We start from the raw sequence: 22,002 nt of genomic DNA on the forward strand, positions 1-22,002 counted from the left end.
GAAGAATGGGTGGACCAACAGCTGCGTTAACGGAGAGACAGCTGCGACTGTCGAGCAGGGGCTCTTATCGTCACAGATCATTTCAGTGGAATTTAGGGTTTAAAAGAATGGGTGTTTGTTTGGGAATCAAGAACAAACATTTTTACCCTTTAAATTATTGATGCTTAGAGTTTCAACTTAAGAAATGTAAACTGAATTCAGCGTTACCCTGCTGAGATGGGCTTTTAAAAACAAGAACAACAACAACAAACCTTTATTATAAATGAATAATGTGTTTAGAAAAGAACTGCTTCGTTGAGATATGATTCGAATACCATAAAACTCACTATGAGTATTGGGCTCACATAACCATTTTGCATCAGTCCTCACAGAAGCGAAGCCTGAGAAGACGGCAAATCTTGGTTGGGTGAATTCTTGGGGCGGCTCTCTGTCTCTGCTGGGGACCAGCTTCAGCCTGCCTCTCCCTAAGGGAGCTCTGGAGGGCAGACTGTCCCGCAGGGGTGATCCCACTTTGAGACCAGGGGGATTTTTGTGCCAGTTAGCAAAGTGTGTGAAGAGGAAGAGGTGGAAGGGGTGGCATGTCGCGTCTAGCTGTTTTAGCAGGAGGTCTCTGGGGAAAAGGCAGCTATGAGTTCAACACTCAAAGCAGGTAGGGGAGAAGTGTTCAGGTGGGGTGCCAGCAACATCCACGGCCACATAGCCCTACATTGCTCAGATCCACCTGCTTCTGAAGGGTCATTTCATTATGACGCACACGAACACCATCCTTGAATCTTCTTTAATATGTTACTGGCGTGGAACTTACATAACAGAGTTATCCACGTTAAAGTACACAAGGCTGTGCCCTTTAGGACACTTACATTGTTGGGCAACCATCACTTCTCTCTAGTTCTAGAACATTCCCATCATGGAAGTAAAACACCTTCATTAAGTAGTTTCTTTCCAATATTCCCTCCCCTCAGCCCCTCGCAGATACGGATCCACATTCTGTCTCTATGGATTTTATCTATTCTGGATATTTTATATAAATGGAATAAAACTTGTGACCTTCTGTATCTGTCTTACTCGTCCACTCCTTTTTATGGCGGAATAACGTTCCGTTGTGTTATATGACGGGCTGTTTGTCCGTTTGTCTGTTGACGGACATTTGTGGTGTCCATCTTTCAGCTGTCGGGCATGATGCTGCTGTGAACATGCTCATACACGTGCATGCGTGCTCCCTGGTGCTTACATGAGCAATTTCCAATTCTTTTGCCGTCAGAGACTGTTGAGGCGGCTGCAACAAAAGACCATTGCCTGTGCGGCCTGTTCAGTTGCTCGGTCGTGTCTGCCTCCTTGTGACCCACGACCTGCAGCACGCCAGGCCTCCCTGCTCCTCACCAACTCCCAGAGCTTACCCATACCCATGTCCATTGAGTCGGTGATGCCACCCAACCATCTCACCCTCTGTTGTCCCCTTCTCCTGCCCTCAATCTTTCCCAGCATCAGGGCCTTTTCCAATGACTCAGTTCTTTGCATCAGGTGGCCAGAGTATTGGAGTTTCAGCTTCAGCATCAGCCCTTCCAATGAATATTCAGGACTAATTTCCTTTAGGATGGACTGGTTGGATCTCCTTGCTGTCCAAGGGACTCTCAACAGTCTTCTCCAACACCACAGTTCAAATGCATCAGTTCTTTGGCGCTCAGCTTTCTTTATGGTCCACCTCTCACATCCATACATGACCACTGGAAAAACCATAGCCTTGACTAGATGGACCTTTGTTGGCGAAGTAATGTCCGATTTTTAATATGCTGTCTAGGTTAGTCATAACTTTTCTTCCAAGAAGTAAGCGTCTTTTAATTTCATGGCTGCAGTAATTATGGAGCCACCAAAAATAAAGTCTGAAACTGTTTCTACTGTTTCCCCATCTATTTGCCATGAAGTGATGGGACCGGATGCCATGATCTTCGTTTTCTGAATGTTGAGCTTTAAGCCAACTTTTCACTCTCCTCTTTCACTTTCATCAGGAGGCTCTTTAGTTCCTCTTCACTTTCTACCATAAGGGGGTGTCATCTGCATAGCTGAGGTTATTGATATTTCTCCCGGCAGTCTTGATTCCAGTGTGTGCTTCTTCCAGCCCAGCGTTTCTCATGATGTACTCTGCATAGAAGTGAAATAAGCAGGGTGACAATCTACAGCCTTGACGTACTCCTTTTCCTATTTGGAACCAGTCTGTTGTTCCATGTCCAGTTCTAACTGTTGCTTCCTGACCTGCATACAGATTTCTCAAGAGGCAGGTTAGGTGGTCTGGGATTCCCATCTCTTTCAGAATTTTCCACAGTTCATTGTGGTCCACACAGTCAAAGGCTTTGGCATAGTCAATAAAGCAGAAATAGATGTTTTTCTGGAACTCTCTTGCTTTTTCAACGATCCAGTGGATGTTGGCAATTTGATCTCTGGTTTCTCTGCCTTTTCTAAATCCAGCTTGAACATCTGTAAGTTTACGGTTCACGTATTGCTGAAGCCTGGTTTGGAGAATTTTGAGCATTACTTTGCTAGTGTGTGAGATGAGTGCAATTGTGCGGTAGTTTGAGCATTCTTTGGCATTACCTTTCTTTGGAATTGGAATGAAAACGGACCTTTTCCAGTCCTGTGGCCGCTGCTGAGTTTTCCAAATTTGCTGACATAGTGAGTGCAGCACTTTCACAGCATCATCTTTCAGGATTTGAAACAGCTCAACTGGAATTCCATCACCTCCACTAGCTTTGTTCGTAGTGATGCTTTCTAAGGCCCACTTGACTTCACATTCCAGAATGTCTGGCTCTAGGTGAGTGATCACACCATCATGATTATCCGGGTCGTGAAGATCTTTTTTGTACAGTTCTTCTGTGTATTCTTGCCACCTCTTCTTAATATCTTCTGCTTCTGTTAGGTCCAGACCATTTCTGTCCTTTATCAAGCCCATCTTTGCATGAATTGTTCCCTTGGTATCTCTAATTTTCTTGAAGAGATCTCTAGTCTTTCCCATTCTATTGTTTTTCTCTATTTCTTTTTGCTGATCACTGAGGAAGCCTTTCTTATCTCTTCTTGCTATTCTTTGGAACTCTGCATTCAGATGCTTATATCTTTCCTTTTCTCGTTTGCTCTTGGCTTCTCTTCTTTTCGCAGCTATTTGTAAGGCCTCCTCAGACAGCCATTTTTTCCTTTTTGCATTTCTTTTTCTTGGGGATGGTCTGTCTCCTATACAACGTTACAAACCTCATTCCATAGTTCATCAGGCACTCTGTCTATCAGATCTATTCCCTTAAATCTATTTCTCACTTCCACTGTATAATCATAAGGGATTTGATTTAGGTCATACCTGAATGGTCTAGTGGTTTTCCCTACTTTCTTCAATTTGAGTCTGAATTTGGCAATAAGGAGTTCATGATCTGAGCCACAGTCAGCCCCCGGTCTTGTTTTTGCTGACTGTATAGAGCTTCTCCATCTTTGGCTGCAAAGAATATAATCAATCTGATTTCGGTGTTGGCCATCTGGTGATGTCCATGTGTAGAGTCTTCTCTTGTGTTGTTGGAAGAGGGTGTTTACTATGACCAGTGTGTTCTCTTAGCAAAACTCTGTTAGCCTTTGCCCTGCTTCATTCCATATTCCAAGGCCAAATTTGCCTGTTATTCCAGGTGTTTCTTGACTTCCTACTTTTGCATTCCAGTCCCCTATAATGAAAAGGACCTTTTTTGGGTGTTAGTTCTAAAAGGTCTTGTAGGTCTTCATAAAACCATTCAACTTCAGTTTCTTCAGTGTTACTGGTTGGGGCATAGACTTGGATAACTGTGATATTGAATGGTTCACCTTGGAAATGAACAGAGATCATTCTGTCATTTTTGAGATTGCATCCAAGAACTGCATTTCGGACTCTTGTTGACCACGATGGCTACTCCATTTCTTCTAAGGGATTTCTGCCCACATTAGTAGATATAATGGTCATCTGAGTTAAATTCACCCATTCCAGTCCATTTTAGTTCGCTGATTCCTAGAATGTCAATGTTCACTCTTGCCATTTCCTGTTTGACCACTTCCAATTTCCTTGATTCATGGACCTGACATTCCAGGTTCCTATGCAATATTGCTCTTTGCAGCATCGGACGTTGCTTCTATCACCAGTCACATCCACATGTGGGTGTTGTTTTTGCTTTGGCTCCATCCCTTCATTCTTTCTGGAGTTATTTCTCCACTGATCTCCAGTAGCATATTGGGCAGCTGCTGACCTGGGGAGTTCCTCTTTCAGTATCCTATCATTTTGCCTTTTCATACTGTTTATGCGGTTCTCAAGGCAAGAATACTGAAGTGGCTTGCCATTCCCTTCTCCGGTGGACCATGTTCTGTCAGACCTCTCCACCATGCTGGCCCGTCTTGGGTCTGCTCTCTAGACTGCAGACTCTGCCTAAGGTGACCCCTGAGGAAAGGAAGCTCAGGATGTGAAAGCAGGGTGGTGGCCCCAGACAGGCGAGGTGCCTGCGGAAGGAGTGAGCCCAGACTCCTGCATCTTCTCAGACACACAAACGCACCAAATCCCTGACTCAGGATGTCTGGTTTTCTTTAAAAATAGTCTTTTGATGTTCAGACTACCTGCCCTTTGTTGCAGAGTTCTTTGTAACCTGTCTTCTCCCTTCACCTCCTGGGAGCAGTTCTCTCAGGGTTACTTGAGATGGTGTCTCCTGGGCTTGAAGCCCTAAAAATCCCCACTGAATAAAACGTAACTCTCAACTTGCAGGTTGTGCATCTTTTTTAAGTCGACAGGAATATCGCACTCTTGCTCTCGTTTTCACTGTCTAAGGAACTTCCACACTGTCTCCATGGGTGTCCCACGTGGCACTAATGGTAACCTATCTGCCAACACAGGAGATGTAAGAGAGGAGGGCCCCTGACCCCTGGGTCAGGAAGACCCCCTGGAGGAGGGCATGGCAACCCACCCCCGTGTTCTTGCCAGGAGACTCCCATGGACAGAGGAGCCTGGCAGGTTACAGTCCATGGGGTTGAAAAGAGTCAGATATGGCTGAAGGGACTTAGCATGCACGCTGTCTCCATAGAGGCTGTTCCCAGTCGACACTGCAGCTTCGATGGAGGACGGTTCTCATTTCTCCCCACCCGCTCCAGCCGTGGTTCTTTGTAGAGTGCTTGACAATGGCCATTCTGACCGGTGTGAGGTGATACCTCATTGGAGTTTTGATTTGGATTTCTCTAGTATTTAGTCCTTGGAAGGAAAGTTATGACCAACCTAGACAGCATATTGAAGAGCAGAGACATTACTTTGCCAACAAAGGTCCGTCTAGTCAAGGCTATGGTTTTCCAGTAGTCATGTATGGATGTGAGAGTTGGACTGTGAAGAAAGCTGAGCGCCGAAGAATTGATGCTTTTGAACTGTGGTGTTGGAGAAGACTCTTGGGAGTCCCTTGGACTGCAAGGAGATCCAACCAGTCCATCCTAAAGGAGATCGGTCCTGGGTGTTCATTGGAAGGACTGATGCTGAAGCTGAAACTCCAATACTTTGGCCACCTCATGCAAAGAGTTGACTCATTGGAAAAGACCCTGATGCTGGGAGGGATCGGGGGCGGGAAGAGAAGGGGATGACAGAGGATGAGATGGCTGGATGGCATCACCCACTCGATGAACATGAGTCTGAGTGAACTCCAGGAGTTGGTGATGGACAGGGAGGCCTGGCGTGCTGCAGTTCATGGGGTTGCAAAGAGTCGGACACGACTGAGCGACTGAACTGACTGGCTAACTATTTAGTAAGACTGACATCATTTCCTGTGACTTTTTTAAAGGGCATGAGTGAAACCCCTTGCAATTGACTCTGGAACGTCGGCCCTGTGTTTTGATAAACACTCCTAGAACATTCCTTGAAGGCGGCTGTTGTTTAGTCACAACCCCATGGGCCTTCTGCATATTAAGTGTCCATCAGCACAGCTTTCGACGTTGATGTTGTTGTTATGGAAAACGGCCACAAGGTGGCAGCATTTTTCATGCCCCTTTTATCTTTTCCTTTCTGTGCAATTTCATTTTGATCTTACATTGGGATAGAGGTGATCTCCAATGCTGTGTTTGTCTAAGGTGTACAGGAACTTAATTCAGCCATGCATAAATGCATATCTATTCTTTTCCAGGTTTTTCTTCCCATATACAGAAGATCCTAAGAAGTAGTGAGAAGCAAGAGTAAGAGCAGGGAATTAACATGCAGCAGGAGGTGGTAGAGGTGTTGGAAGCAAGCGGAAAATCCAAGAAATGTAATCCTGTAGAAGCAGGGCTCTACAAATTTAAAGCACAGGAACTGGATTCTGGAATTCTTTACAGTGGACACATTTTCCCGAAGAAACTGCCAGAGGAGACACACACCATGCCTACTGGCTTTGATTTTGAAATGGAGAAAAGAATCAAACAGCGAGAAGCAAAGAGCGTATTGTAGGATGAGCAGTTTAAATTTACGCAAAGCCTTGCCCTTCTCGCATCTTGTTAGGTGCTGTGCGTGTTCCCGATAAACAGAAATTCCACTCACTGTCCCCAGGACTCCTGCCTTGGTTTGGAAGAAGAGAACCCAAACCAACCCATGAGGACGAGGATGAGAAGAGGCCAACAGTGATAAGAACCCAACAATGGCCCCACGATGGAGGACCTTTCAAGCCCAAATCCTGGTGAGAACTGTGGAAATATGCCCCTTCTTGTTTGATTCAAAAAAGTCACTTAGAGAAGGAGAAGAAAAAAAAAAAAACAACTGCAAAAAGAGGAGGTGCCCAGCTTCTAGGCACTTCCTTCGCCTCATTTTATCACCATTAACCTGCAGGAGAATAACGTGAAGAACGCAGCTCAGGCTGCGCCGTCTGCGTGGAGCCTGGCAGAAGAGGCGCCTGAAGGCACAGACTTGGGTTCCTCCCGGTGTGACGGACAGGGCAGCTCCCATTCCAGCCGGGCTCTGCAGCGGAGTCTGGGGGTGGAGTCGACTGGAGCGCTCGGGGGGTACCCACACAGTCAAGGGCCGCTCACTCACTAGTCTGTGTGGCTTCCATCCTCCTCCTCCGTCAGAATATATAGTTGATTTGGTTTGTAATTTATTCACTTGAAGTAAGGTTTTTACTGCTTCTATCCTTCACTTTTTATGTTCATATTTAAAAATAAAGATACTTGATTTAGTTTACAGTTTATGTCTGATTCTTTTCTCTTCTCTGGCAAGATGAGTTTGGAGTTAGGAGCCCTTTGCTGTGAGGGGGGAGCCTCATTAGCCGCCCGATGAGGCAGAGACCTGACTGTGTGTCCCCCACCGAGGCTGTCTGCCTCTTCGGGTGGAGCTGCTGTTCAGCACCTTCTTCCCTCGCTGGCGCTGATGATGAGGGAGTGCTGAGCAGGGCATATTTTACGTCCTCTTGTGACCTGGGCTGGGATCAACATGTCTGTCTTACTAAAGGTTAACGAAGGCAGCTCCATGCCCCCTCCACAGTGATCCTCAGCGTCTGCGTCTCATCAGCACCACGAGTGCTGTCTTCCCCCGCGCCTTCTCCACCGTCCCCTTTGTAGACTGAGGATGGCCTTTCAAGCAGCGGCAGTGTGCTCTCGCTGTGGTCTTGGTCTGCACGCCTCTAACAGGTCCTGGTTTGCAGCACATCTTCACGGCTTTGATTTTAACTAGTGTGTATGAAAATGACTACGAATTTTCTTCTTCACAGTCTGCCCAGTTTTTATTTATTTTCAGTTACCGAAAATTTTAAAGTGCCCGTGTCATTTAGAGCCCAGCACTCCTTGTGAACATGAAGTGTTTATGTCTTCCCTGGGGGCTCAGGTGGTTGAGCGTCTGTCTACAATGCGGGAGACCCGGGTTCGATCCCTGGGTCGGGAAGATCCCCTGGAGAAGGAAATGGCAATCCACTCCAGTACTATTGCCTGGAAAATCGCATGGACAGAGGAGCCTGGTAGGCTACAGCCCATGGGGTCGCAAAGATCGGACACGACTGAGCGACTTTACCTTACCTTATAAGTGTGGCAGTGGAATGAGGGAGTTTTTCCTCTTTTGCCTTTTGAGTCCTTCTCCACTGTAACTGATCCTGATCTACAGCCTGCGTTGATGCTTGTTTCCTTCTTTTCGGAAGACTAGCCTGTTCTGTGAGCTATATTCTGCACCTGTGTGTGTGTGTGTGTGAGTCACTCAGTCGTGTCTGACTCTTTGCGATTGCACGGACTGTAGCTCATCAGGCTCCTCCCTCTATGAGATTCTCCAGGCCAGAATACTGGAGTGGGCTGCCATGTCCTTCTCCAGGGATTTCCTGTGCCTGTCGCCCTCTAACTCTGCATGAGCCATAGTTCGCATCTATTGTCTTTTAATTTTATGCTAGTCACGTCCTGATGCTTAACTTTATGGTGCTCTCTGCAAATCTCCCCTTATGGTTTGTGAAAGGTCAGGGTGAGGTCAGGATGAAAGGTCAGAGAAAGGTCAGGCGTGCTGAGGCATGCCTGGGCATGTCGGGACATGCCCCAGCAGAGGGCGCTGCAGACACACCCCGGAGACGGGCTGGCAACCAAGCCGACCAATCAGGAGCCAACACGAAGCCCTCGCCGTCCAATCAGGAGCTGACACGGAGCCCTTGGACACCAATCACCGCTGAGCCCACGTTTTCTTCCTTATATGGGAGCCCCGGCCCAGGCTATAAAACCCCTTTCCCACCCCTCACACCTCGCAGACTCCACAGACTCCCTTTACCCCGCAGACTCCCTTTGCTTCCCAGACCCCGCCTCGGTCCCCTGCTTACCCGCCCCCGGGAGTTCTGCTCGAGAGCGACCGCCCAATAAAAGGCCCTGTTCAACAGTCCATAGGAGTGGTTCCTTCTTCCCGCAGCATTTCTTACAGTTTGTTTTTCTCTTTTTGCATTACGGGAAGAAAGCCACAGTGCAATCTGCAAGAGACAATGGCCCCAGCTCCTGTGACTGCCTGCCGGACCCAAGTTACTGGGCTCCCTGACGCCAGCCTATTGACTGTTTTGAAACAAAGCAAAAAGAAAGCATGTAGGATCCTTTCATGTTTTCTCTTTCTCTCTAACCTCTGACCACGAGCCCCAACTGTGCGGTCCCCTTGATTCCCCATCAGGGGAAACACAGTTCTTGAGGCACAAGCCTACTGTGTTCTGTCCTCTGCCAGCTTGGGGGTTAAAGCCATCTGTCTATTTCCCCCCAAAACATTTATTTCCACAGGGGTATAAGGTTCCTATGTTCTTGTTCCATTTTGCATTGTTTCAAAACAGTCAATAGGTTAATCTTCTGAAAAGAAGGAAACAGTTATCAGTGCAGACGGTAGATAAGGAGCAGCTAAAGTAGAGAAGGAGCCAAAAGGCCAAAGAGAAGAAGCTTTTTCCTTATTTCACTGCAGCACAGGCACTAGCTTTAAAGTTTCTGTTGCAGGACATGGCCACAAGGGGGCAGGATTTCTCCATGCCCTACTCCTGTTACTACAGTAACCAGAGCCTCAGGGTGACTCAGCCCGGGGATTCTTCTGGCACTTGCCAGAAGCCTGTGGCTCATTAACCCTTGTTTTTCTTTTTTAAAATTAGTGTTTACTTCCTTTGGAGGATAGCTGACTTACAGTGTTGTGTTTGTTTGGAGAGATTCTTCATCAGTTATCCCCATACACATTCTGATTCATCTTTGTTTTTTTCACATACGCCTTATTATAGAGTGTGTAGTACACCACCCTTTCTACAGTAGTGTTGGGGTCCAGCCCCGGTGGATCCAGGGAATATGAAGGGTGGACAGAGTCGGCGAGGAGAGCTTTATTTAATTAGAAATATAAGATTAGATTAGGAGAGAATAGTGTAGTAGGAAAATTAGTGAGAAAAGAGGCTGAATAACTTGGTTTACGTGGAGAACTAATAAAACCTCGAGACAAGGGGTTTTCACCATCTACATTAGGCCACCAGCACCCGTTTGAATAGTGGAGGGTGCCCCGCCTTGGGCTCCCTCTCGCGTGGGTCTTAGAAGCCAGGGCAAGTAAGTAGACATGGCGAGCCTCCACGCCCCAGATGGGAATTCAGCCAGAAAATAGAGTAAAGAAGACATGGGGAGACCAAGCTGCTTCAGTGAGTGAGGCCCCAATAACTTTATTTTTAAAAGGACTTTTATACCTTTCCCACAAGTGATGTCGTGTACATTATCTTCTGGACTTGGAGGCCTGTGAAACATTTTAAAACCCTCTTTTGATAAAGGCTGCTCAACCAGAAAACTTATTTTCCCTTGAAGTGTTTTTTCTTTATGTTTCTAATCTATGTCAGCCTCAGAAAGTATCAAACAAAGTTACATTTTCATGGAGCAAAGGTGCAACGAGTTAAACAAAGAAAGAACCAATCAGCTCAAAAGTCTGACGTGGTCAGTTTCCAGGCTACACTTGTTTTTCTTACATTCCAACTATGTTAATGAATGTGCTCCCAGGTGCACAGTGGGTAAGAGATATGGGAACTTAGCAACGAGCTTTGGCCCAATAATGAAATCCTACACCAGCACTACTCTAATAACTTTTAACTCTTTGAAAGGCTCTTTGTTTTAGGCTTCCTGTGCCTCTCACAGTTGGGGGGCTGTAAACAATCACAAGTTGTAGAAGTCTCTAACTGTCAGGCAAGTTAGAGAGCCATCAGAGGGGTTTGAGCTGAGACACTCCTTTTATATGCGGGAGACTGTTAATTGGAGCTCTAAGTTAATTCCTTTTAGAGGAAGGTGGTCGGGGATGGCCCCCTGTTATGTCAGGAGAGTGGAAAGCACAGTACAATAAGGCAGGCAGACTCTGGTTTTGGGGGTAGATGCTCGAGACAATTCAGCGAGGCTCCCTTAAGGCCCGACTCGCCTTTGCCTGTTGGACCCCTTAACCTCATGACCTTTGCCACGGGCGGGACTCCTTGTGCTGGCTCCCAGCACAGTAGGTCCGTGTGGATTCTATATTCTCTATGTATTTGTGAGGATGGATGAATCCCAACCTCCTAATTTATCCCTTCCACCCAGCACTCTCCTTCTGTAACCATGTTTGTTTCCTGACTGTGCGCGTATTTCACTTTTACAAAATAGCTCACTAGTACCAGTTTCTCCTTCTGAAGTGCTTCACTTACTGTAATTGTCCCAGTTCTGGGTCACCCCTGCAGACGGCATTACTTTCTCATGGCTGAACCATAATCCCTTCTGTGCATATATGATTTCTTCATCCGTCTGTCCGTGCACATCCTGGTTACCTCCATGTCTCAGCTGCTGTGGATGCTGCTGCAGCGCATGCCTGTGTGTGGTGGTGTTCAGTCGCTACTTCTACCTTGCAAAACCCAGACAGTCCCCGCGAGACACTCAGTCCCCATTCCCCTCCCTCAGCCCCTGGCACCCACCATCCTGCTTTCTGTGTCTTCGGAACCGATCGCTCTAGGGGCCTTGTATGAGCGGACTCAGACATCGTTTGCTCTTCCGTGTCTGCCTTATGCCACTGAGCATAATGTCTTCAGGGCCCATCCACGCTGCAGCCTGTGGCAGAACTGCCTTCCTTTCAGGCTGGACAACACTCGTTGTGTGGATGGACCATGTTCTGCTTGTCCATTCTTCTGTCGAGGGACACAGGGAATATCTACATTCATCTCTCACGTCTTGTACTATTTGTGGGATAACGTCAGAAAATCCCATGATTTGAGAGTCATTCACCATTAGCTACTTTATAAACGTTTTTAGTTTGGAAACCATCAGAGCTCAGAAGAAGGGGAGAACGCACGTGAGCATCACTTGTGTTCAGGAACGAGCACTTAGGGTGTTCATTTTATTCCCCGTGCGGGTGCTGTGCGTGTGTGTGCATCTGTTGGTGGACACGCGCTGTTTATGTTGCACGGCGTAGGTGCACAGCGCATATGTGTGCGGCGTGGGAGTGTGTGTGTGTGCAGTAATGGGTCATGGGGTGGGGGCTTGGGGCCCGAGGTGGGCAGGTGCTCTGCTCTGATGGCGTCTATGCCCCGCATCTGCCCGCATTCTCCACTTGGATGCAGCACGGTGCCCTGTGGGCGTCAGCCCCGGCACGAAGTCACCTGACCGGAAGCCTAGGAGGTGTAAGGCCCATCTCCCACTCTGTGGGGAAGCAGGACCTGAGCGCACTCCACCCCTAACTGACCATCAGGATGGACGGACCTGCTCTTCCCATGGACCCTGCAGGACTGTCCTGCCTGGGTGATGCGGGCAGCGCCTCCCGCTGGGAGCCTGGAACGCTGCCGCCGGGCCACTTCCGGTCAGTCCGCAGGACCGTGGGCGGCGCTCCACCAGGTTCCCGGCTCTCCCCGGGCCCTGACCACCACGTGGCTGCAGAACCTGGTCACAGTTTTGTTTTGCCTGGGGAAATGTTTAGTGACAAAGCGTGTGTTCTGTTTCCTGATGTGGGTGAAGTGTGCAGCCAGTGATGATTTCTTCTTCAAGGAAGGTAGGTCCTCATTCTCACGCGTGGCCGAGCCCCTGTCCAAAGATGAGAGATCCTGGGGGAATGACCTGTGCCTCCTGGGAGCGCAGCCCTCAGCTACTTTGAACCTGGCCAGGTTCTATCTACATGGTGGACTCAGACCTCTCCATCCTGTCTACACTGAGTATGTTTAGGTGAGCCCCTGTGCTTCTACAGTGAGCATGCTCACGCCTGGCCAGGTTCTCTGTGCAGTAGGACACGGAGACCTGGGCAGAGGCCTGGCCTCACCTCGGTCCTGGAAGACTCCGTGCCCATGTCTGAAGTCCATGCTCAGATATCTGGGGTCTGAAGCTGAGGTGGGTTTCTCTGGGTGACCGTGGGGTTCCATGGCCCTCCCAGGGGTCAGTGCTGAGGCAGGGCTCTTGGTCTTTCCCTATGGTGCGTTCACCTCCCCTGGGGCTCACCAAGACCCTCAGGTGCGTTACCTGTTTGCTGTCAGTCAGGCTCTAAGTCGTGTCCCACTATTTGTGACCATATGGACTGCAGCGCGCCAAGCTCCCCTGTCCTCCATTATCTCCTGGTGTTTGTCAAAGTCACGGCCATCGCGTCGGTGACGCCATCCAACCATCTCATCCTCTGTCGTCCCCTTCTCCTCCTGCCTTCAATCTTTCCCAGCATCAGGGCTTTTTCCAATGAGTCAGCTTTTCCCATCAGGTGGCCAAAGTATTGGAGCTTCAGCTTTAGCGTCAGTCCCGCCAATGAACACTCACAGTTGATCTCCTTTAGGATGGACTGGTTTGATCTCCTAGCTGTGCAAGGGACTCTCGAGAGTCTTCTCCAGCACCACAGTTCAAAAGCATCAGTTCTTCGGTGCTCAGCCTTCTTTATGGCCCAACTCTCACATCCATACATGCCTACTGGACAAACCACAGCTCTGACCATATGGACCTGGCTTGTTTACACACTGGGGGCCTGCTGACCACAGCCATGGTGTCCTGACCAAGGGACTGTGTGACCCCAGGTGGGGGTCTGGGGCCTGTGAGTCTCACCCCATCTGCCTGGGCCAGAATCGTGTACAGAGGGAGACCATACACTCAAAGCGAAGAAAAAGGGGAGAGTACATGTGGGCTTCCCCGGACTTGCGTTTAGAAATCATTGCTTTACAGTATCATTTTATACAGGCTGGGCTTATTCCCTCTTTGCTCCTGATCAGTTCCCCATCCTTTAGGCTCCTGCAGACTCCTCAGGTGAGCTACCTGGTAATTATTCCAATTCACCAGCAGGAGCGTGGCGAGGAGGGAGCAGGTTTACCTGGACAGTTGATTGCAGGGTACATGGATCAGGCAAAAAGCCAATGAGCAGCAGGCGAGGTTGCTGCTGTGATCTCCTTCTAGTAGACCGTCCGTACTCAGCAGAGACCAGACCTGCCCCTCCTCTTCCAGCCCAGCCTCTGGTGTGTTTTCACAGAACCTCTGTGGGATAACAAAAGACCAAGACTGCCAGCACCAAGGTAGTGTGTTCAACATTATTATGCAGCTGTAAAAACAGTTAATATCACACAGAACTGAAGCGAATGTGGGAGAGCAGGAGGGGGAGCCTAGGTCCCCAGCCAGGCCCTCTCAGCCAGGCTGGGCCTGGGTCGGGCTTGGAGGGTGTGACCAAGAGTTTGCTGGACAGGACGCCACATTCAGAGCAGTGTAGGTTTCAGAGCTACATAGCAACTGAGTGCAGAGCATGGCGGCTGAGCTGGTGGCTCTGGATCCTGTAAGCTGAACGCTGAACCCTGAACACTGGAAGCTTGTTTGGAATCACAGGACATGCTCACTGTCTTTGCTCAGATGACCACAGGGGGGACCCAGGTTCCCCCTCCTGCTCTCTAGCAGCCATCAGACTACAACCACACCCCACAGTGAGCCCCGAGGAAACTCGGGAAAGAGAAGACAGGATACTGGCCCCAAATGGTGAGGTATGTATCAGAAGGAATAATTTCAATGACTCTCGTATCTTCCCATACATACAGAGGTGCTAAATTCCTTACTTTTAGATGGTGCCTCCAGTTTTGAAGTCCTTTTAGATTCTCGGTGAATAAAACTTAACTCTCAACACCTAGGTTATAAATATTTTAATGTCTACACATATGAAGTAGACACTTTCCAAAGAACAACAAAAGAAGACAAATCTCAACATTTGGAACACTGGCACCAATGGTGGACACTCCCCCAAAGACGCAACTGATGGAGCAGTTAGAACAATCCCATCACCCCTTCTTCCAATAGATTGAGGAATGGACACTGAGAGTGGGGAATTGTCACAGGGAAGGACAAAATCTGACTCCATGTTTTAAAAAATTTATTAAAAGTTAAATCTTTTACTTTAACCTTTGCTTCTTGTTGGTTTGTTTGCTACGAGGATACTGTCCATACATAATGGCCTGCCTCAGGAAACCCTGCCCCTCTGCCTTTGTTCAGGACCTGTCCACCTGTGGATGGCTACAGGAAGTGACACATCTCCTCCCAAGGCTGGCCATTCCAAGAGATATTTGCCAGAAGAATGGCCTTTTTACTTTATTTCCTCACCTCTATAAAGGACACTGGCATCCAGACCCCAACAAGACGGTTTCTTCAAGATATGAGTCTGCCATCTTCTCGGTCTGCAGCTTTCCAAGTAAAGTCGTATTCCATGCCTCAGCACCTCGCCTCTGATTTATTGGACTATTGTGCAGCAAGCAGAGCGAACTTGACTTGGTAACAATCCCACATGCCTGTGGTAAAAAAACGAAAGCATAAAATCGAAGCAATAATGTAACAAAATCAATAAAGACTCCAAAAATGGACCATGTTAAAAAGATCTGAAATCAAAAACCAAAAAGAACTCAGTGGTTGTCTGAAATACGTAGAAAAGGAGTTAGTGCTCCTCTTTCCAGTGCCCCCTGGAGCCACACTGAACAGTTAGGCCCTGCCCACTCAGCACCCTCTCCGGACCCCAGGTGAAGGGGCTGCCCTCAGTGCTCACCTGGGTATCAGGAGGTGGAAGAGACACAACCTAGGGGGTCTCTTCTCTTGTCCAGGGGAGGGTCACACCAGCCACCCTGTCTCCCTGAGTCCCTGCCCAAAATAAACACACCATAAGGAGGCCAGTGACGCCGTGAACAGCTGACTGCCTTGTCCTTGTGAGATCTGATGTGAAGACAACACAGAGAACCATCCAAGAAGGATCCAGTCAGAAGTGAAGCCCTCTTCACAGGGAACCTGCGAGACCCAAGACTCACTCTGGCCACTCTGCTCCAACTTTTGGGAACTGGCTGTTGTCATTCTCTGGGCAGGAGGTGGGAGGGACAGCCCGGTCTCTCTTCCACCTCCTGAGACCCAGGTGGGTGCTGGGGGCAGCAGCACCTCCACCTGGAGTCCAGAGAGGGTGTCCTGGATGCACAGGGCCTAACCGTTCAGTGAGGCTGGCCCTTGTCCACAGTGCACTGACCTGCTGCAGGGTCTTGGGTCCCCGGTGTCCAGCTCACCCATCGCCAACCCCAGTTTGAGGCGTCTCAGGAGCCTCTTGCTGGCAGGCAGCCAGGGGTAGAAATCTGCATACCCAGCAAAAAATGAAAATTTCCTCCAGGTTCATCTCCACATAAAAGGGAACCATGAGCAGATGAAGCCACCTAAGAGAGGGCCAAGTTAACACTGAGGCTGCAGACCTGTTTCATGTTTCCCAGGCTCACAGGCAGCCAGCACTTCCTGTTACCGACAGCAATCAGCGCTCCACAGTTCCTTTTCACATTCCTATACCAGACTTCCCCCCTATTATCCCATCTCTGCCCATTCTTCCTTGGAGAAGTATATGGAAATGTCATTGAAAGCACCTTTGGTCTAAGGAAATCAGTGACTTCAGTGACTTACTAACATAAGTAAGACCTTAGAACTGGGCCTTCTCCTCCACTTTGTGTGCAGGGAGTAGCCTGAAGCTACAGGATGGTCTCCGTGAGACAGGGATGAAGACTTCCCTCCCGACTGTGTCCTGCTTAACTGAGCAAGTTCAGTTCAGTTCAGTCGCTCAGTTGTGTTCAACTCTTTGCGACCCCATGAACCGCAGCATGCCAGGCCTCCCTGTCCATCATCAACTCCCAGAGTCCACCCAAACCCATGTCCATTGAGCCGGTGATGCCATCCAATCATCTCATCCTCTGTTGTCCCTTCTCCTCCTGTCCTCAATCTTTCTGAGCATCAGGGTCTTTTCAAATGAGTCAGTTCTTCACATCAGGGGCTTCAACATCAGTCCTTCCAATGATCACTTGGGACTGATCTCCTTTAGGATGGACTGGTTGGATCTCCTTGCAGTCCAAGGGACTCTCAAGAGTCTTCTCCAACACCACAGTTCAAAAGCATCATTTCTCTGGCACTCAGCTTTCGTTATAGTCCAACTCTCACATCCATCCATGACTACTGGAAAAACCATAGCCTTGGCTAGACGGACCTTTGTTGGCAAAGTAATGTCTCTGCTTTTTAATATGCTATCTAGGTTGGTCATAGCTTTCCTTCCAAGGAGTAAGTGTCTTTTAATTTCATGGCTGCAGTCACCATCTGCAGTGATTTTGGAGCCCCCAAAATAAAGTGTTCCACTGTTTCCATTGTTTCTCCATCTATTTGCCATAAAGTGATGGGACCAGATGCCATGATCTTAGTTGTCTGAATGTTGAGTTTTAAGCCAACTTTTCACTCTCCTCTTTCACTTTCATCACTTTCATTTGTTCTTCTTCACTTTCTGCCATAAGGGTGGTGTCATCTGCATATCTGAGGTTATTGATATTTCTCCCAGTAATCTTGATTCCAGCTTGTGCTTCATCCAGTCCAGCATTTCTCATGATGTATTCTGCATAGAAGTTAAATAAGCAGGGTGACAGTATACAGCCTTGATGTACTCCTTTTCCTATTTGGAACCAGTCTGTTGTTCCATGTCCAGTTCTAACTGTTGCTTCCTGACCTGCTTTCTACAGATTTCTCAGGAGGTAGGTCAGGTGGTCTGGTATTCCCATCTCTTTCAGAATTTTCCACAGTTTATTGTGATCCACACAGTTAAAGGCTTTGGCATAGTCAATAAAGCAAAAATAGATGTTTTTCTGGAACTTTCTTGCTTTTTCTATGATCCAGCAGATGTTGGCAATTTGATCTCTGCCTTTTCTAAAACCAGCTTGAACATCTGGAAGTTCACAGTTCATGTATTGTTGAAGCCTGGCTTGGAGAATTTTGAGCAAAAACAGAGCCTTTTCCTAACTCTCCCTGGACACAGAGCAGTTGACGATGCTAGTGTCCTGTTCCACCCGACTCCACCACACCATCTCAGACAGGCCCAGGCTCGCCCATCCTGTGTATGTCACAGAGATTACTCAGTGGCGCAGGCAAGCATTCTGTGGTCCTTCAGGGACCAGCTCCATGTCCTTCCTGTAGAGCCGGCTTACAGCCCAGCTCTGCCACCTCCGCCTCTCACCATGGGCTTCCACTCTGTTCTCCCAGTATCACCCTCAGTGCTCTCCTCCAGGCATCTGTTGGAGCTGATGGCCATGCCACCACCTCAAGGCCAAGGTGCCTGTGGAAGAAGAAGATGCTAAGATAGCCCAGACCACTGTCTAGAGCCAGGTCTGTTTTCCTTGGGTGGAGTGTCCAGGGAAGGAAAGTGCAGGGAAAGTCAGGGTGGGGGTACTGGTGGGATGGGCGGGATGACCAGCTGTCACAGACCAGCCTGATGTGAACTAGATTTGGCTTCTTTGACTCCCTTACAATTCAGCCCCTCTGAGGAAAGGCAGTGGGAGAGCCGTGTCTGTGGGTGGCGGAGGGAGTCCGGAGGAGACCCGGGAGCCCCCAACTGCTGGACTGGGGTCAGGCTGAAGTCAGGGCTCTGTTCCAGTGCAGGAGAGGGAGGATTTCTCCAAAAAGCATTATTGGGATCTCCGCCTGGATACTCTGGGAAAATCTGGGCATAACATGGGCTCCACGTCTAAGGGACAAGTCCCTCGGCTTGAGGAGATCTGGGTCACACGGGCTGAAGGAACTGGGGTTCCTCAGAAAGAGGAGTTTGGGGGAGTCATTTGGCTGATGTAGAATGCTCAGGTTGAGAAAACGTGGGATCTTTGAGGCTGAGGAAATTGGGGGGTCTCATTAAGGGGCTTTAGGTTTCCAACATGCAGGACAGTTGGGGTCTTAAGGAGGACGGGATTAAGAGTTCCCAGGCTGAGGTATTCAGGGTCTCTGAGGTTAAGGAAATTTGGTCTCTCTGCAGGTGCCATTTTTAGGGTGCCTCAGGCTGAAGGGAACTGTGGTTCCTCTAGGTATTTGGGGATCGCAGCACAAGGGGATTCAGTGTTTCTGTGGGTGAAGGGACTTGTAGTGCCTAAGCTGACTATACACGAGCTCCCTTCAGGTAGGACCCGGGTTCCTCAAAGTTGCCGGGACTTGGGGCTTCCCAGCCTGGAATTGGAAGTCGTCAGGCTAAGGGTTTATGAGGGTTTCTCAGGGTGCGTTCCCGTCGGTCTCCCCGCTGTCCTCCGGCGCTCGGAGCTGGGCAGCCTCTAGCCGAGCCTCGTCCCGTCCTCTGCGGCTGTGGCGAAGCCAAGGGCGAGCAGCCGACTTCTACAGGCCTGGCAGGCGCAAGCCTCCAATCGGCGTTGCCACCGAAGCAGTCCGGCCAATAGCCGCCGGGATAGCGGGGAGCACGCAGAAGGCCCCGCCCCACCGCTAGGGGATTGGCTGCTCTGCGTTCCACGCGTGTCTGTCAAGAGGCCTCCAGCGCGCAGGCGCATCTTGGCCGTTTTCTTTGCTTGTTTTCAGGCGTCGCGTCTTAGTCCTGGAGCCTCACGTGGGCAGTGGGTCCTGAGGCTGGATGTTTCCTTCCAGTTCCCTGAACTAGAACCTGGGCTCCACCCAACTTGTAGTCCTGCTCTCGAACTTTCTCCTGGGCCCAGTGGTGCCAAAACCCAGTTTTGGCAAGAGCTGTATGTGATGAGTATCAGGGGAAAACTGTGTAATTAAATTCTGACAAGACACAAGATAAACAGCATATTGGTAAAAGATTTAAACGCAACGCATGGAATAATAAGTATATTAGGAAAAACCTGGAGGATTTTTAACCTCACAGCTGTTGAAGCAGTACTGATGAGTAATCTGTATATTTAATGTAGGTATGGGCTTCCCTGATGGAAAATCCTTCTGCAGTGCGGGAGACCTGGGTTCAGTCCCTGGGTTGGGAAGATCCCCTGGAGGAGGGCATGGCGACCCACTCCACTATTCTTGCCTGGAGAATCCCCATGGACAGAGGATCCTGGCCAGCTACAGTTCATGGGTTTGCAAACAGAGATGACTGAGTGACTTAAGCACGATGTAAGTATTAAAAGGCTGCAGAAATGAACTGTAAATAAACCCCCAAAGCCCTGTGTTTTCCATAAAAGGAGGCATCAAATTGGAGGACAATGGATCCACAGAGGAGAGTTTGCCTGACACTTACTGGCTCCACGAGATAAAATGGGGACACTGTTTCTGACCCTTACCCAGCTTTGCTCGCAGAAAAATAACATGATTTCTGTGTATCGGAAGCAAGACAACTGACTGTAGAATTATTATCAAGGCGGGTCAGGAGTGCTGGTTGGGAGTCTGGATGGAGAGATGTTAACAGAAAAGTGGGTTTGCCTCTTGGGGGGTGTTGAACCAGAAGATACAACCCACCCAAGGCTCATGGGAAGGAAAGGTGTATTACTTGCCAAAGTACGGAAAACACCAGGGAGGTTTCCAGAGCAGTGTCTCTCCAAACTGCAAAGCTGGTGAAGTTTTAATCTATGGAAACAGGCCTGTTCAGGCTTCCCTGGTGGCTCAGATGGTAAAGAATCTGCCCGCAGTGCAGAAGACCTGGCTTCGATCTCCAGGTCAGGAAGATCCCCTGGAGGAGGGGATGGCAACCCACTCCAGTATTCTTGCCTGGAGAATCCCATGGACAGAGGAGCCTGGCAGGCTACAGTCCACGGAGTTGAGAAGAGCCAAAAACAACTGAAGTGATGTAGCATGCACCCTGTCTCCATGGTGGCTGTTCTCAGTAGACATTGCAGCATCCATGGAGGAGGGGTCTCATTTCTCCCCACACTCTCCACCCTTGGTTCTTTGTAGAGTGTTTGACAGTGGCCATTCTGACCGGTGTGAGGTAATACCTCATTGTAGTTTTGATTTGGATTTCTCTAGTATTTAGCAAGCCTGACATCATTTCCTGTGATTTTTTTAAAGGGTATGAGTGAAACCTCTTGCAACTGACTTCTTGAATGTCTGCCCTGTTTTTCGATGAACGCTCCTAGAACATTTCTTGAGGGCAGCTGACAACCACACAGGCCTTCTGAATATGAAGTGTCCATCAGCACAGCTTTTAACGCTGTTAGTATGGAAAATGGCCACGGGGGGCAGCATTTCTTCATCATTTTAGTTCAGTCGCTGAGTCGTGTCTGACTCTTTGAGACCCCATGGACTGCAGCACACCAGGCCTCCCAGTCCATCACCAACTCCCAGAGTTTACCCAAACTCATGTCCATTCAGTCAGTGATGCCATCCAGCCGTTTCGTCTTCTGTCGTCCCCTTCTCCTCCTGCCTTGATACTTTCAAAGCATCCGGGTCTTTTCCAAGGAGTCTGTTCTTTGCATGAGGTGGCCAAAGCACTGGAGTTTCAGCTTCAACATCAGTCCTTCCAATGAATATTCAGGACTGATTTCCTTTAGGATGGACTGGTTGGATCTCCTTGCAGCCCAAGGGACTCTCAAGAGTCTTCTCCAACACCACATTCAAAAGCATCAGTTCTTTGGTGCTCAGCTTTCTTTATAGTCCAGCTCTCACATCCATCCATGACTACTGGAAAAACCATAGCTTTGACAAGATGGGCCTTTGTTGGCAACGTAATGTCTCTGCTTTTTAATATGCTCAGTTGGTCATAACTTTTCTTCCAAGGTGCAAGCGTCTTTTAATTTCATGGCTGCAGTCACCATCTGCAGTGGTTTTGGAGCCCCAGAAATAAAGTCTGCCACTGTTTCCTCATCTACTTGCCATGCAGGGATGGGACCAGATGCCATGATCTTAGTTGTTTGAATGTTGAGCTTTAAGCCAACTTTTTCACTCTCCTCTTTCACTTTCATCAAGAGACTTTTTAGTTCCTCTTCACTTTCTGCCATAAGGGTGGTGTCATCTGCATATCTGAGGTTATTGATATTTCTCCTGGCAGTCTTGATTCCAGCTTGTGCTTCTTCCAGTTCAGTGTTTCTCATGATGTACACTGCATAGAAGTTAAATAAGCAGGGTGACAATATACAGCCTTGACGCACTCCTTTTCCTATTTGAACTAGTCTGTTGTTCCATGTCCAGTTCTAACTGTTGCTTCCTGACCTGCTTTCTACAGATTTCTCAGGAGGCAGGTCACGTGGTCTGGTATTCCTGCCTCTTTCAGAATTTTCCACAGTTTGTGGTGATCCACTCAGTCAAAGGGTTTGGCATGGTCAATAAAGCAGAAATAGATGTTTTTCTGGAACTCTCTTGCTTTTTCAATGATCTAGCAGATATTGGCAATTTGATCTC

The sequence above is a fragment of the Capricornis sumatraensis genome, chromosome 4, assembly GCF_032405125.1.
Source record: "Capricornis sumatraensis isolate serow.1 chromosome 4, serow.2, whole genome shotgun sequence".
Lineage (NCBI taxonomy): Eukaryota > Metazoa > Chordata > Mammalia > Artiodactyla > Bovidae > Capricornis > Capricornis sumatraensis.